We start from the raw sequence: 18,086 nt of genomic DNA, 5'->3' as shown, positions 1-18,086 counted from the left end.
TTTGACAGGCAATGCCATCATATGCCCACGCACCATGGTACTCGCACCATTTTCCAGCTTTTCCCCTCTTATGGCCAGGTGGTACCCTTATGGTAGTGCCTGGCTAATGTCTATCCATGCCTAATCAAAAGCCTTGAGAACCTTGAGTGCCCCATAACTGTAGAGGAGGTCCTGATGGCCATCAAGGGGATGAAGGATGGGTCAGCACAGGGAGAGTATGGTTTCTCGATGAAATGTTATAAACTATTCAAGTCACTGTTAGCCCCTTACCTAGTAAAGGTGTTCAACGCATGCTTGTGAGGGGGAGGCCCTGCCCTCCACGATGTCTGCCTGGTGTCGCTGGACTCAGAGAAGGCCTGTAACAGGGTCAAATGTCCCTTCATGATGAAGGTCCTGATGAGGATGGGGACAAACTTCCTGAGATGGGTGGCATAACTTTACAATAAACCCAGGGCCAGGGTCTGTGTCAACAGGGGTCTCACAGAGATGTTTTCATGCTAACACAAGGCACAAGAAAGGGGTGCCCCCTCCATTACTTTATGCCTTGGCGATGGAACCATTGGCAATTGTGATTCGGACAAATGGACAAATCAAGGGCATAGTGGGGGGGGATCAAGTGCAAACTCTCGCTCTTTGCAGACAATATATTGGCTTACCTTACCAACATACAGCACTCTCTCCCGGCACTCATGACACAGATCTCGGAATATGGCAGCCTCTCTGGGTTTAAGATTAACGTAGGGAAATCTTGTATAATACTGATACTTAAGCAGAGCCCCCTCCACGATTCGAAACAGAGATACTAAGGCATGAGGGTTCACAAAAAGAGCATACAGTATTTGGGTATTCAGGTGACTAGGGACTTAGAGGAGATGGTTCCAGCCAATTATGACCCCTTCCGGGCACTACTGACGGCTGACCTAAAGAGGTGGGACCCCCTTATACTAATCTGGTACGGCAGGATGACCTCAATAGAGATGAATGTGCTCCCCAGGCTGCTACATTTGTTAACAGCTATCCCGAGACAGCTTCCGGAGAAGTTCTTCTTGGTTTATAGTGATAATTTCGAAACCAATAATGTCGAAAGTCATAATTTCGAGAAAAAAAATGTTGAAAAAAAAAGTCGCATTTTTTTTCAATACGTTTTTTTTTCGAAATGGGGGGATCCCCCCAACCCCCCTTTTTACATTTTTTTTTTGTTTTACCCATTTTTTTTTTACTCCCAGACTCCAAAATAAATATATAATTTAAAAAAACGGAATTCAACATTTTTTTTTCCGACATTATTTTTTCGATATTTTTGTCATTCGACATTATTTTTTCAAAATTATGACTGACCACCGTTCTTCTTAGAGGTAACAGGAGAGCTCCCTTGGTTTATCTGGAAAAATTAGATGCCCAGGGTACAAATGGCCATTCTGATACTCCCAAGGGATAAGGGGGGATTTGGGTTCCCTGACATCCGCCACTATTACAAGGCGACCCAATTTAGGGTGATGCTCGAGCACACGAGTGATGGCCTGAGGACGTATTGAACTTACTTGGAGGACTTGGTGGCACATGCGCTGAAGGTGAGGGACTATCTTTGGTCCCCAGTCAAGTCCTGTCCGGAATGGCTAAGGTCCCACCACGCTCTGGGGCGTTCTGGTCAATCTGGCATGAATCCAAGGGCAACTATGGGCTCACGACATGGCCCTCTCCTATGTCCTCAGTATGGGGGCCCCCATTTGACTTTGGGCACCAGGGGCTGGCCCTCTCGCAGGCATGGTCAGATATGGGCCTTGAACGGGTGGGAGAACTATTTAAGAATGGGGTCTTCCTGGACTTGGTAGCCGCTCAGGGGTTGTTGGGGAAGGACTCTATTTTAGTGTTTGAATATCTCTGCATGAAGGGTATATTAACAGAGCCAAAATGGGGAAGATCAGTGGCAAGAGAGTTAGCAGTGGAAAAGGTAATAGACGTATCCACCACGAGAAAGGGTATCCTGTCCATGTGGTATAAAGGTAAGAATGAGACTTGTCTACAGGGGAGACAAACATTCCGGAGGTACTGGGTAGACTTGGTGGGGGAGGAGATCTCGGAGGAGGAATGAGCACGAATGTACAAAGTCGCCTTCCAGGGTGGCCTGTTCACCTTCACGAAAGAACACAACTTCAAAATGTTGATGGGCTGGCATAGGGATCCCTTGAGGCTGTCCAGGATGTTTGCGGGAGCCTCTCCCATGTGCCCCAGGGGTTGTGGCCAAAGATTAGTGCTCCAAGTGAGGAACACATTACAAGTCTATGTTCGTGCACGCAGTTCAAACAGGCATTTAGGTAAGCATTTTTTTGCTTTGAGACTCACAATGTCATTCTTATTCCTCTTTTGATCTGATGTTGGCAATATCTTTTCTATTAACCAACCGCCACCCCCCCTTCCTTTTAGAGATCATGTTCTCCATATCGAAGAAGATCATCTGAATCTATTTGACCAGAAAGTTATCCATGTGGGTGAGTAGATCACCAGAGATGTACTTTGAGGAAATATTCTTGGTATCCCCAGCTATGAAGGGGATAGAACGTTGATTTATACTCTTATCTGGTCTCTTATTCCATAATGTTTAGGGACTTGGATCACACCGCCTATCAGAGAAGGCTGTAGTACTTGGTTGGGTGCATCAATGCCTCACATTCTCAACCAGCAGGGACCATCTCCAAGGCAAGATAATTGTGGTTTTAGCCACATATTAATGGTTACTAAATTAGAAATGTTTTCTTATTTGTCCTCATTTTTGTAAGACTCGTCAGATATAAATTGCTTTGTGTGATTAAGAAGTGATTAGCCATTACTTAAAATACCTCTTGTATGATTATTTTCTAGATAAACTGCCCCTGATGAAGAGAGATTATTCTCTAAATGCGTTGAGCTGCATCAATAATAAAAGATATTTGTTTTAATCAAACTACTTTTGCACTACAGTCGATATTAATACTTGGATTTCTGACATTACAATTTGAATATATCTACAGTATTTACGAAGTGTATCAACATGAGTTACTCATCTACAATGCTTGGCTGGTTTCTTTCGGTCTACGATAGTGTGCAGGGACGGGAGTTCCCTCATTTTTGGGAGCTCTTTCTTTGTTCTGTTGACATTTCCCACCCATGTGTCAGGGTGGATTTTCTCTCCCCCGCACCTTAGGATCACAAGCTGTATTTCTAACTTTAACATGCGTACATTAACACCAATGGACCTTACAGGAGTGCACTGTACACACTCTTAGGTATCATTATTTCAGCAATTCTCAGCTATTGACAGACCAGCGGTGAGCTTGTTCGACCCTATCTTTGGCTTAGAGCTTAACATGTTTACACAATTCATCCATAAAGTTGCTAGCAATTTTTTATTCAATGCAACTCATGTGTAAAATAAATCCAGATTTTGTAGTCAATATAACGTTTACTCTTTGTGTGTTATCCTTCACAGGTGCAGGGCCAGTGGCATGTATTTATGTGGTGCAGTATGGCTTAGGAATTATTTAATATTGTTTAATTCCAAGATTGAACAGTAGATGGCACCATCAGGAAGCGATGACAATGCAACAACAAACAGAAAAGCCTTGCACAAAATACAAAAGCTATTTTTAAAAAGAATGCATTGTAAAATAAAAGTGATTTTAAAGTTCACTGTTTCAGAGCATCATAAACAAAGACTTTATTCAACCAATGGAATGGAATTCTTTACAAAAGGCCATTTTTGGCAGTCTGAACAGGGCAAAGATCCAATATCCCAACAGGAACTTTCCTTTTAAAAGCTGTGCAACTTTGCTCCACATATGTATTGTGAGGATCAAGGGCAGCCCAAGACATGCAAGAGCAGGGGTCATTCGCCGACTATGCTGCCACCCACAAGAAATAGTAGACAGGCCTGTACCTTCAAATCGAACATCTAAAAATAGCGCAGAGGATCGATCCCCTGTCACAAAGTCACAATGGTTATCAACACATTTTCAAAGGGGCTGTGCCTCCGCGCAAACAATGCACCCGCCAGCCCCATGGCATACATGTATGACTGGCTCCCAGCATCTGTGTGAGTGCAGGGAGAGCATTTCACAGCGAAGGGACCTTGAAGGGGCTGTCATAGTAACATTAAAAAAGGGAAAAAAAACGTATCTAGTATCCCTGCTCGAAAGATAAAAATGCAGTTCGTGCAGCAGCTGTTCGGATGTCTGCTGTGCCACTGGCCCTCTCTTTCATTGCGCTTCCCCTCCGCCTGTTGCAAGAGGGAAATGTGCTTGTTCTCTGTCTATTTTAAAGACCGCCCTGTTTCTGAATTTGGGATGTGCTTGAAAAGGTCCGGAAACACCCTCTGATTTGCATAATTGAGCAAATGGGGTTAAACGGGGCTTTTGAATGAGCGTATCTACAATGTGGACTTTCACATGCCCCTTGTGAATTCTGTGCCAACACGACTTTGACATTCGAGCCCGGGGTCATGTTCATAATTATTTTTGTAAGGAATACCTATGGCTCTGCAAGATCTATTGTTCAGGAAGAGAGCTGAAACCTCTCTTCCGATCTTCCGGAAAAAACTAAAAACGACCCTGTTTAACTAACACTTCTCCTTCTCTCTCTTCTCCATTCTCTCTTCCTCCTCTCCGTAACTGCAATTTCTACTAAAATTCTACTATCGTAACTAAGTAATGACTTCACTGTATGCTTTAATAAGCCATGTTCAAATTCTGTAACAAGCGCCACGATGCCCATTGGGCTGCCTGTGCGCTTTATCAAATGGGAATACATAAATAAATAAAGGTCCCTTGATGGATCAGGGGGACATGCTCCATTTTTAAAGAGCTCCGCTCACCTGGGGAGGTGGGGGTGCGGGGGCATCTTGACATTAGTCTCAACTAAAAGCAGAGGAAGCAGATGGAGCAGTCAGCCGTCAACCAGCAGCAGCAAATAACGTAGGTGTGGTGGGGACAGGATGTGCAGCAATCACTGCGCCCCACTAAACTGTTCCACCCCTCTCCTACCTATCCTCCCCACCACCCATTAGTTCAAGGCATGCATGATGTACAACCCTTTGGCAACTGTTAACCCTTCATATATTGTACCCACCAAGCTGCAAACCGTATTACATAGCCATCGCTCTTATCAAAATGAACTGCACCCTAACTGTGCTAGCCACTGCAGAAAGAATTGTGAATAGTAACCAGTGCCACATTTAGATAGAATTGTGAATATTATATTGGATCACATCTAGACAGGATTGTGAATATTAGCCAATGCCACATTGGATAGAACTGTGAACAGTAGCAAGTTCCACATTTAGATAGGATTGTGAATATTAGCTTGCGCCACATTTAGATAGAATTGTGAATATAAACTTGTGCCACATCTAGACAGGATTATGAAATTATCTTGTGTCACATCTGGACAGGATTGTCAATTTTAACCAGTGCCACATTCAGATAGAATTGTGAATATTGGCCTGCATCACATTTAGATAGAATTATGAGTGTTAGCTTGTGTCGCATTCAGATAGAGTTGGCAATGTTGGCCTGTGTCACATCTAGACAGGATTTGTGAATAGCGAATATTGGCTTGCATCACATTTGGAAAAGAATTGTGAGGTTTAGCCATGCATGGTATTTAGATAAAATTGAGAAGATTAACCATGGATCACACTTAGAATTGTGGAGATTAGTCTTTTGTCACAACAGATAGTATAGTGTAGATTAGCCACATAGAATACCTTAGCGAGTATCCAAAGCACTAACACCCTGCGTCCACTTCCTCAAATTCACTACCCAAACACTATAGACGCCTGTTGGGCTAGCCAACCTATACCTAACACACACCTAACACAATCAACACACACTTACAACAAATAAACCCCGATATTGGACCTTACCCGTACAGACACAACAAACCAGTGCGCACTTTCTATACAGCACCTGCCAATCTACACATAATACACACATACACACCCCAACATAACATACACATAGAAACATCCCAGGCTTGGACCATACACGTATGGATACAACAAGCCAGTGCGCACAACCCTAAATACCAGCAATCTACACATAAAACACACAGATACATCCCAACACAACAAACAGCCACACAGAAAACAACCCAGGCATTGGACCTTACCCGTACAGATACAACAAGCTAGTGCATGTAACCTGCCATCTGCAAGCCAACACACACAGACACCAGTTTCTCCTGGTTCTGGACCTATCCTATCATTCTTCCCTCCCTAACCAACTCCGTCTTTTTTCTTGCAGAGCCATGTGAGCGCCTGGAGACTGCCCTTGGGTGAGATTGGTGTGCGGCATAAATCAACATAGCATAACATAAAGGCGGAAGCTAAGAATTACAGAGGAATAAGCAAACCTTCTTCTGTTCTTAAGTGGGCAGGTTGTGAGAGCCACAGTTTAGCATAAAAAAATAACAAGGAACCATCTCCAGCCCTCCTATGGGGAAAGCGAGGGACAGAAAACAGACTAGATGTGTAGTCACATCACATAAGTTTGACTGTGTTTAGTAAACCTATCAGTAATACACTTTGGACCTGTGCAGGAGAAGGATGACAACGTTTGGGAATGCAGAAGACTTCTCACGCCTGTGCATGCTGCATATTCACTGGCTCTGGCTCGCTACAGAAGACACAGTGGCCTCTACTGCACTCAGTATGTTGCTCCTTCGTGGGGGTTGGCACGCGCAGGATGGGTGTTATGTGGCTGGGGGCGGGGCCATGGGCAGGGCAGTTTTGCAACGGCACAGGGGCGTTTTTCAATTTCATTTGCACCAACTGAAAGCGCAAAAAACTACACCCGCGTGCAGATTGTTAGGTGTGACCCTCCCACGTGTATTGCCCCTTTAAGATGGGCCATGACTGTGTCATGGTCCAAGTTAATAAAGGGAGCCCCTGCAGGCACGTGAAACAGAACGGCTGCAGACTCCAGAAGAGGAGCTCCTGAGTCTGTGTCTCATTTCATGACGTAGACTGCAGGCCTACACGTGGAGGCCCAGGACTGCAAGCCCTGATGCCAAGGGACCCTCGTGCCAGGACATTGGCAGAGGTCCGCATGGTCAGGGGCCTGGCAGGTTGCGCCCCACCCCAATGGTGCTGATGCCCCATAGCACCAGGGGGGCCTGCCGGATGTCCAGGGCAGAGCCCAACCCCTACAGGCACTGGGCCTGTCGTGTGCTGACAAGAATAGCACCATGGGTGCCTGCCGGATGTTCATGGCAGGCAACCCCCAACATTGGCGACGAAGAAGTCGGACCTTTTCTTGTCCAAAAAAAAAAAAAGGGGGAGAGAAAGAGACAAGCGGCCGTCGCTGCGAGAGGGGGCATGCAGTGCTGCTCTCCAGCTCGCCAGGAGGAGACTGATGGCGGGAGACCTGCCGATGGATCCTCCCTGGCCGCGGCCCTCTGGGAGGAGGGTGCTTGTGCGGCCGGGGAGGGAGCCACCCTGCCCCCGTGGCATCCGGGGTGATTGGGGGGAGGCGGATGGCGATCCCCTGCGGCATCCGCTGTGCTGGGCCGCCGTATCGTGCCTGCTGCCCCGGCACATCTGCCACTGCGAAGAGGGGACATGTTGGGGCCCCCATGGTCATCCTGGCCCCAGCCACAGTGGATACTTCTCCAATCAGGAGCAAACAAGAAGAGGAGGCGGCTGAGGTGCCGCCGCGATTGCAGCAGTGTGGCCCCCTTCCCGGGTGAGTCATCCTGCTGTCCCTGGAGGTACCCCGCCGCAAGCTATGGAAGTGTGCACCCCCCCAGTAAAGAATTAATGAGCGACATCTGCCGTGAAGAGAGACACCAGCTGGCCCGGCTCCCCTGCAAAGAAGTGAAACAGCCACTGCTGCAACCGATGGAAGGGTGGAGATGCCCCTGCGCAGCCACAGAGAGGGGGCATAGAAGCCCTGTCTGCAGTCCTCCCTGGCCGCGGCCCTCTGCAATGAGGGTGCTTGTGCAGCCAGGGAGGGAACCAACCTGCATACCTCTGCGGTGTCTGCCGCAACAAGAAAAAAATTAAAGCGGCCGTGTGAGATCCCGGGCCCGCGGTGGTGAAAATTAAAAGTGCTCCTGTGTCGAACTGGTGAGAGGAAGAGGCCCCTGCATAATTCCCGGGCCAGTTGCGGTGAATACTAATATGCTCCATGTCGGAGCAACAAAAATCATCAATGTGATGTCTGCAACCACTCAGTGCAGGCAGCCCCAACAGTAATCCTGGGCCCCAGAGTCGGTGAATGGTGAAGGGCTCCAAGTCAGATCAGAGTGTTATTAATGACGCTCCATGCAGGCACTCTTTCTATACACCCGGGCCAGGAGGCGGTGACAGTTGGCACATGTAATAGGATGAAGATGTCCCTCTATAGATCCTGAGCCCAATGGGTGAATTACCAAGTCAGATGGCAAAAGGGCCCTCAGCATGATCCTGGACCTGACGGTGAGGGCCAAGAGGTGCTTCTGCCTGGAGCAGCAACAGGACAGGTCTGCCATGACCCCGAATCAACAGACAGTGAAGTGGAAGCACAGTGCCCCAATCCAGAGAGGCTTTGAGGAGAGCCCCAGCCTGACTCTGGGCCCTGCAGCGGTGACATCAAGAAAGTGCTCCACTTTGGAGCACTGCTGCAGTGTTCTGGTGGGAGCAGAACGAACACCTGCCGGAAGCCCCCAGCATGATCTCGGGCCTGGCGGTGATGGAAAAGGGGGCTCCAGCGTGAAGAGGCACCCGTGTGAGCCCCAGCATGATTCTGGGCAAGCCCCAACAGGATCCTGAGCAACGGCAGTGACGGTTACTATGGTTGGAGCACACAAACAAAGATAGGAGACAGCGGCATCCCTGCCTGTGTCTGCTGCCAGACCCACATGAGAGGCAGCACCCGGAGAGGGCCATGTCGCCCAACGCACCCCAAAGAAGATCCCGGGCTGCTGCTGGGGAGAAGCCACTGTGCTCGGGAAGGAGCAATGAAGAAGAGAATGCATGCTCGCCGCCGGAGCTCCAGGCATCGGAAAAGGGGCCCCATTGTAAGATCCCAGGCCTCGCGGTGGCAGCAAGAATCAAAGAGTCCCATCGAGGTCCCAGGATGCCCGGTGGTAATGGAGATAGCAACTGCAGGCCAGAGGCGCCCCAGCAGCCGGTCCCAAGGTGCAACCCGTGGTGAGTGCACAAGACACAAAGTGGAGCTACGGCACCAGCACCCACAGGGACCACAACACTTCGAAAGTGGGACTTGCACCTTCATGTTCATCGAGGCTCCAAGCCAGGACGTTGGAACGATCTGCGCACTGTACACCACACTAACAGCGCCATCCATGAGGCGCCGCATGGGATAAGAGGCATTCTGCACTGCCGGGCACTCAGAGAGACCGGGTTTCATAGCGCACCTGCTATGCCGGTACTGCCCAGCAAGGGATGTAGCATTGGCAAGGCAGGACGAGGTAAAGGCCCTCCAGTGCTGGGGAAGAGGCGCGATGCGCTATGAGGTGATTCGAGAGGATGGCTCCCACCATGCACCTGTGACGCCAATCCAGCCCAGCGTTGGCAGCCGGACAAGACCTGGTACAACGTTACAGCAATCGGAAGGGAAGGCCAACCAGCATAGAATTGATCATCTCCCGGAACAGCGCCATCGGAACACAAGCCAACCTGCCTACCATATTAGTGGCCCTGACTGCCTGCCACTGAGGATACCTTGGCTGCCTGTCACCAATGACACCCTGCACGGTATGCCATTGAACGACCAGGCTCAACAGGGCTTGGGGGAGGTACCTGCCGGACCCCCTTGAGTTCAGTCGACAACTTGTGTCTGACCAATTAACCAGGCAGCCCAGTGCCCCAACACCAAGAATCAGTGCATCAGTCGAGAAATGGGTTGCAGCTCATCAGGAGTGCTTGTGCACCCTTCTGTGCTCCTGGAGGAAAGAGATGTGCCAGATCGGGAGAACATCGCCGACAAAGGGGGTGAGTGATGTCCTGTCACCCCATACCCTATCAACAACACAGTGCCCTATCAACAGCACATGGAGCAGCCTGGATGCCCTGCGACCGGCGTCTCGCTGCTCTGCTCTGAACATCAAGGGACTATGTCGATGTGGCCCCTGGTGCCCGCTAGGTGCGGCTTTGCCGGCCGTGAACTGTACCATCAATGGACCTGGACTCGGGAAGTGACTTCTGAACGGACGCTGATGGAAGATGAACTGGTCTCCTACAGCCCTGCAATTGCTTAAAGAGGACTCAGTAATCCTGTGTGTTTTGATGCTGTGAACCTGCATAGTAACTACATGCTTTAAGTGGTCTCAGTAAAGAATAATAAGGTGTGGTTATGATCCCGCAGTCGCAAGGTGTGCATGTAGTACCAGTCGCCAACCATGGCGTTGTTTGTGTAGTTGCCGTTCCGAACCCCAGGTTAATAAAGGGTTTTGCAAACTGTGGTAGAACGGCTTATAGTCCTCCGGCAGCTCACCGGCCACGACTGTCACCTATTGAGTGTGTTTAGAAATGGGTTAGTATATGTTATGTCTGTAACTGTTGGAGTTAGCTATGTATGTGTCAGTGGCATATCCTATTATTGGTCTACCCTGCAAGTTCTAAGTGATAAGTATTTTGTTGTTCTGAAACCGGTGGGATGCATGTGTGGTATAGCAACGTTTGTTTTGTTCGATGTGAAAAAGAAGGTGTGTTAGGTGTGACCCTCCCACATGTATTGCCCCTTTAAGGGTATGTGTCCCTCCCACGTATATTGCCCCTATAAGTTGGGCCATGATTGTGTCCTGGCCCAAGTTAAAAAAGGGAGCCCCTGAAGGCACGTGAAACAGAACGGCTGCAGACTCCAGAAGAGGAGCTCCTGAGTCTGTGTCTCATTTCATGATGTAGGCTGCAGGCCTACAGGTGGAGGCCCAGGCCTGCAGGCCCTGATGCTGTGGGACCCTCCTGTCAGGACGGTGGCAGAGGTCTGCATGGTGAGGGGCCTGGCAGGCTGCGCCCCACCCACAATGGTGCTGATGCCTCATTGCACCAGGGGGGCCTGCTGGATGTCCAGGGCAGGCCCCAACCCCTACAGGCACTGGGCCTGTCTGTGCTGACGAGAATAGCACCAAGGGTGCCTGCCGGATGTCCATGGCAGGCAACCCCCAACACAGATGACCCTGTGTACAAGGCTACCGTTGAAATTGCCAGTGCCCAATTGTGGGGCATAGTATATATTTGTCTGGCGTCAGAGCAATTTAAGCAATCGGCCACCTGACCGGCTGATTCAGCGCAGACTATAGAAACTGTACTTTTTTGCAAAAGGTTTTGCTAATGCCTGCACGGGTGGGGTTGTCTTATTGCAGCCCATGTCGTGTCCTATGGCAATAGGCCTACAATCCTCTGGGCCGCATCCATATTCCCGCTCAATGAAAGAGCTGTGCAAGACACACGCGTTTACCCACGATCTACGTATTAACTTTCACACACGGCAAATCCCTCAAAGGCAGCTAAAACCGTTTGCTTTTTTGGTCTGTCATGTTTTATTTCAGGCCACCCTTATTTTCTCGATGGTTCATTCATGTTTCACAAAAACATGCTGTTTCCATAGATTTCTGTACCTTGTGCACGTGTCCATCACGCCTCACTGCGTGCTTCCCTCATCCTGTTACACGACAATCTCAGAAAGTGTCCTGTGCTTATGAAGAGCATGTGGGCTGCTGATGATGAATGAGGCACATTTGTGTCACGTGTGTTCAAATGAGAGCAAGCGGCATTTACATTACTTTTTGAATGGCTCTCAAATAAGGAACCAGTACGCAAACGGGTGTTTTTAAGCATGAACGCCTCTTCTGCCTGTGTTTGTTGTAACTTTATAGATAAGTAAGGGGGGTTCTGGGAGTTTCTCTCTACCTGCCTATATCTCGGGTTTGAGTCTCAACCAGTGTTTTTAGCTCACAATCCTTTCAAAGAAGAGAAATGTCTACTATATATCAGTCTTTGTTCTGCCAAAGGACAGTCCAGCACCGAAATGCCAGGCAATTCTCTTCTGAACAAGAGTACCAACAGCAACCCCAATAGCCCCCCATAATCGGAACTGAGGGAATGATGGTGACAGCGAGCCGAGGGCAAGAGACCATTGCCAGGAGCACCTCTGGTTGAAAAAGGTACCAGAAGAGATGTGGACAGACAGGGAGAGACAGCCGCGAGAGGAAGGGGAACACACACGGCACGCCCCAATACAAAGGACTGAGGAGGATGGCATACAAGGCCGTGACCCAGGGGAACTGTCAGAATGTGATGACGCACCTCCCCAAGTTGAAGGTGAGCTCGAAAGGGGGGCGGAATCAGAGACAATGCCTTGACAACGCTCGAGTGGGTACAACCTGAGGGCAGCCCTGCAGCCCCCCGGGAAGTTGAGAAACTATGAGTGGTGAAAACCCATGGGGCTATGTTGAGTTTCATGTTTGGGTGTATATTCCTGTGCAGGACTAGATAGCACAGGGAACAGTGCATGTTGTTGGTTCATGTTTTGTTAATTGGGATAAAGGAGGAATGTTATATCTGCCTCACATCCCACATGCGCAGTGACGTGAGGCGTAATAAAGAACCCGCCCTGCCAGATTGTGGCAGTTGGGGAGTGATTGAGCAACTGGTGTGACACATGTTTCTTACTTTGCACACCCAGAGACCTACATGCCCAGCCCAGCAGGACCCCGCTCCCTGGCGGCCGCACCGGCCCGGGCACGTTACAGTGGGGTCACCGTCGAAGCAGATGTGTGCCCATCATTTATTCAGGATGGGATCTCAAAATATGCGTGTGTACCAAAGGGTGGGCAAGGTCACATGCTTGGCAGAGGGTAATTGAAGCCTGTAGAGGTGGTGCTAAAAAGATACATTTAAAGTTGTGGAGGGGGAGTCTCGCGAGACCTGCGATCCCAGCGGCCTCGCAAGACTCAGTGTAGGCTCGGGAAGTAGAGGCGATAAGGACGAGTAGAGCAAACCAGAAAGGGTGCCCAGCTCCGGCGTGCCTTATATATGTATATGCATACATATATTTACAGAGAGAACTTTTCCAGGACTAATGTTGCCCTCTTCAGGGCCTGAGACTTATGCTTTGAGACTCCCGGATTTAGCAGTGAAGCAACTGCTTGTAGTTTGTGAGGCATTGCAAATAAACAACCCCTTTTACCATCAAGCCACAGTGTAATTTTAAACTAATTTTACTACATGATTGGCGACGAGGACAAGAACACCCCCACGTATCCAAGATGCAGGGTGCAACACCACCCCCAGCCTTTCTCCAGTCTCCATGTAGGCCTGCATTTCCATTGCCTCAATGGGAGCAGCTATTTACCACATATTTCAATGCATTTGGGGGCACTGACTAACCCCCAGCCAGGAAAAGGGCCATACTGTTAAATGCCATGGGAGTAGAGGGCCAGTGAATTTTTGCAGTGCTAAACCACGAGGTGACTGAAGATGAAGACGGTGACGTATTTAGGGAGGCGATTAGGTGCATAGTGAAGCGATTCTCCAACGAGGAAAACACTGTGCTGCACCGGATACAATTCTGTACTAGAAAACATTAAGCTGCAGAGCCGGTAGACGATTACGTCACAAGGATGAGAGAGTTGGCAGATTTCTGTGACTTTGGGAATCACACTAAAAGCATGATATGTGATATGCTGCTGGTCCACACCAATTCGCCAAAGGTATAGGGTAAGTTTACAGTGGAGAAGGAGTTGGTACTTGACAAAGCAATCCAAATTGCCAGAGCTGTCGAAAAAACCTCTAGCAGGCACAAGGAAATGACGGGCAATGTGCTTTTCCCTGAAGTTCATGTCATGCAGTTTTGGGGGCACACGTAATAACAAAGGTGGGATGGCAAGGAAGAGAGGTTCAGGAGAAAAGAACCTCGGAAGTGCCACAGGTGTGCCAGCACCCAACATCTAGCAAACGATAGGGACTGCCCTGCTTGAGGCAAAGAGTGTTTGAGCTGCAAGAGAATAGAGCACATAGAGGTTGCCTGCAGATGGAGAAATAAAAAAGTCACAGTGGTAGAAGCGAGTGGTGATGCAAGAAGCGATGAATCGTCAGAAGAAGACAGGCCAACCATCATCAAGGTCAACAACTCCACCGCGAAGAGAGAGAAGCCGCACTGTATGATCAAAGTTGACGGTAATGAGGCCAGGGTCATGACAGACTTTGGTTCTGATCCAACCATTTTGCCCATTTGCACCTACAAAGCAATGGTGGGCAAGGACAAGATAGTTGTGTTCAAAATGAAACACAGGCCCAGTGTGTTTGGCAGAGCTTCAGTTCGCTTACTGGGGTATATCAAAAGTACCATCGAATTCAATGGGAGGAAGACACACACCAAAATGTACTTAGCTGAAGAAGTTCTACAGTGCTAGGGTGGGATGACCAGGAAACTGGAAATAAATCTTGACCTGGGCACAGACGATCAAGTTCTCTCGATAGTAGTAGAAGGAACATCGTTAGTGAAAGAGGACTTGCCAATGCTATTTTCCAATGGTCTGGGCAGAATTAAAAACTGTGTTCACAAAATCAAATTGTGTCAGAATGCAGTGCCATTCAAACACAGACTTCTACCAGTGCCGCCCACAGCATGGCACGCTTTAAAGACACAGATGGACCTAATGGTTGAAGAAGGCACCATAGAGAGCATGCAGTCATTGGAATGGCTGAGCCCAGTGGTGTTGCTAAAGAAACAAAGCTCAAATGAGCTGAGAGTATGCATATATTTGCGTAGCCAGAACCTAGAAGTCATTGATGACATCTACTCAATTCCAAGCATCAATAAACTCATCCTGATGATGAAAGAGGCGACAGTTTTTTCCAAATTGGACATGCGAGATGCGTACCATCAGATCACATTACATCGAGTCCAGACCATTGACTTTGTTCATCACTCCATCTGGCACCTTCCAATGCACCAGGATGCCGGTTGGGCTATCCTCTGCAGTGCCAGTTTTCCAACGAATTATGGATTCTTTCCAGAAAAACATCGGACATGTAGCCTACTTCCAAGACGATATCCTGATATATGCAGAAGACATAAAGACCCATGGCAGGGTGTTGGAAAAAGTGTTCCATACACTACAAGATGCTGGCATACGTTTGCGCTATGAGAAGTGTGTCATCAGGATCAAGGAAGTGGAATACTTAGGATATATCATAACAGAAAAGGGCATCAGCCCCAAGAAGAACTTGTTGCAAGCCATAGTAAGGCTCCGGCACCAGCTAACAAGGAGGAGGAACTGAGGTCCTTCCTAGGCTTAGCAGAATACTATGTCAAATTCATGACCAACTTCTCCGAAGTAACAGCATCCCTTAGAGAAAGGTTAAGGAAAGGGGCAGAATATGTGTGGTTACAGCATGGGTGTTGCTAGGACTGGAAAAGATCTGGGGCTATGCTACTGTCAAGACTGTCTGGACTTGGGGATAACTAGCATTTAGGTTGTAGCTCCTGAGCTTCTATCTGGGGCTACAACCAAAAGACCCTGGGCTATAGACCCCTCAGTGCCCCTCTTCCCCCACTCCCCCCAGCAACGCCTTTGGGTTACAGTACCAAGATGAAGCATTCAAAGAAGTGAAAGAGAAAATAATTGGCGCACTGTCTCTTCGGCCTTTCAATCCCCACAGGAATACCTTCATCACGACGGACGCCAGTGCGTATGGACTTGGTGCGACACTCACCCAGAAGCAAGGATACACTGAGCATGTGGTTGCATTGGCATCAAAAGCATTGTCAGATGCTGAAATAAATTACTCTACAATAAATCCTCAAGCCAATGGATTGGTCGAAAGGACAAATAGATTCATTAAGAAGGGGCATTGCAGCTGGCCAGAGCCTTAAGCATGGACCTGTACAAGACAGTCAAAGAGACAATTGCGGCCCATCGCCTCACTGCCAACGGGATTACAAATGTGTCGCCATTCCACATGCTGCGAGGAAGAAGAGCAGCGTCCTCACTTGTACCTCTGTGATTAACAAAAGTCAGAGAAGATCAGGTGGTGGACATGGAAGAGGTTGTGTGGATAATCAAGAAGAGTAAGGCGACCATGAAGAGCAGAAGTGACAAGAGGAGAGCTGCCCAGAGAACAGAGGTGCAGGCGGGTGACATGGTCAAAATGCACCTTCCCCAAAAGGATCAGATCACTGGATCTAGGGTCAGCAACCATATTCAGGTGGTGCAGAGAGGAGAACATCGTGTGTGTAACTAAGACGGCAAACGATGGAACCTGGAAAGAGTAGGTGTGTACCAAAGGTCATTGGAAGGATCGAAAGAACCTTGAGTGAGAGAGTCTAGTGGACAAGAAAGTGGCGATACACAGATACCCGATGCCAGTGACGTGGAAGCTGTGGGGAAGAACACCGTAGAGAATGAAGAGAACAGGTCCAGCACATGAAGTGTAAGAGTGAGCCAGAAAAGAACGGTAAATAGGTGGTGAGAACGAAAGGGGGAACATCAACCACAAAGTTGTCTGTCAGAAAGAGCCCCATCGAGAGAATCGCAGATCTTCCATGTATGAAGACTATATGATGGAATGGGATGTTTCTGCTCACCAAAAGGAGGTATGTGGAGAGTGAGTCTCGCGAGAGCCGCGATCCTGGTGGTTCTTGTGAGACTCAGTGTGCGCTCTAAGATCAGGAAGTATGGCTAGGACGAGCAGGGCGAGCCGGAGAGGGTGCCCAGCCCGGGAGCTCCTTATATTTGTATATGCATACATATATTTACACTTTACCAGGACTAATGCTGCCCTCTACTGGGTCTGAGTCTTATGCTTTGAGACTCCCTGATTTAGCAGTGAAGCAACTGCTTATAAACTGTGAGGCATTGCAAATAAACAATCCCTTTTACCATCAAGCCACAGTGTTACTTCATCCTCATTTTACTGCAAACGTTTTCATATCACCCCTTCATTTTCCTGTTAGGGAAAGGAAAGAGTGAAAATGAGGACGTCTGAATAAGGGGATTCAAGGGGATGGTCAGTGGAGCACACTACTCTAAGATGTCCTGGGAGCAAGACAAGGTTTATTAGGTGATGTGGCAAGCATATTGCACGTTGCTGTTGTTGTGCCTCTTCTTCTGCTGGGGGCAGGTGTTTCTATTTTTTGGGGGGGCTTAGTGTGGTAGGAAGTTGGTTGTTTTTTTATCTACTGCCTAACGGTGAGTGTATTTGAGGTTGGCAGGTTAGTTTACTGGCAGGGCATTGGGGCTACTATGGCAGTCCATGGGTCTAATCAGTATATTTATTTTATTTATTTGCATTTTTAAAGCGCTCACACAGCTCGGGGGCAATGAGGCGCTGTTACAGGAATATGTCTATTAGTTGCGTATTTATAACGTGCTTAATACCCAGAGGTTTCTAAGCGTGGACCCGGGGATCAAACCTGTGTTGCTTCATGTCGTCTTGTTTCCAAGGTGAGCACGTTGCCACTGAGCTATCTTCCCGAGACAATGGATCTTCGCAGAGCGCATGAGGTCATCAGCACAGCTAGTGCAGACAATCTGCAAGAGCATGGAAGAAAGAGTGAAGGAGGAGGCAAGAGAAGGTGAGGATGGGTGGTTGGAGCAAGGAAAGGGTAGGTCTGCATGGAAAGCAGCCTCAACCGATGTTACCACGGCTGTCCTGGCAACAAAAACAGCAGTACTCATAGCATAGGGCCAAAAGGGTTGGTGGCCAGGCCTCATCACTAATGAAATGATATTTTATTTGTATCGCGCTCATACACAAGTGTTTCAGAGCACGACCAGGCAAAGCGAGGGGAACAAAAGCAATGATCTTACTCTGCCCAGTGACATTAAGAACAAGCAAGTGCATGGAAATGGGAAAAAGTGGGAAAGTGCATGAAGGGGGGAGTGGAAAGTGTGAAACAGAGGAGAGAACAGCCCAGGGGGGAGACACCTCGTCCATCTGTGGCGCGCGCCCAGCCCCTCTTCGCGCCCCAGCCCGACCGATGGGGAGAGTTTTCAGGGATATGGTTAACATGCACACTGAACACCTGAGGGTGAAGGACAAGGAGGGAGGGAGTGGGTGAGGGAGTTGGGGGTCTGGGGCAGACTGTATGGAGTGGGGCAAGAGC

The 18,086-nt window shown here is 48.6% G+C and overlaps 1 long non-coding RNA gene across 1 annotated transcript in view; it reads left to right on the top strand.

Annotated features, from left to right (window-relative positions):
* Positions 1–2,426: 2,426 nt before the first annotated feature.
* Positions 2,427–18,086, top strand: part of LOC138453244 (uncharacterized) — a 214,954-nt gene continuing 199,294 nt past the window's right edge. The window contains exon 1 of the long non-coding RNA XR_011260381.1: positions 2,427–2,489. This is a non-coding gene — a long non-coding RNA (uncharacterized lncRNA). The remainder of the gene's footprint in view (positions 2,490–18,086) is intronic.

The sequence above is a fragment of the Ambystoma mexicanum genome, chromosome 4p (assembly GCF_040938575.1).
Source record: "Ambystoma mexicanum isolate Mex_15411 chromosome 4p, UKY_AmexF1_1, whole genome shotgun sequence".
NCBI classification, from domain to species: domain Eukaryota; kingdom Metazoa; phylum Chordata; class Amphibia; order Caudata; family Ambystomatidae; genus Ambystoma; species Ambystoma mexicanum.
Note: the sequence above shows the minus strand (reverse complement) of the source record. Positions and strands in the feature narration are given on the sequence as shown.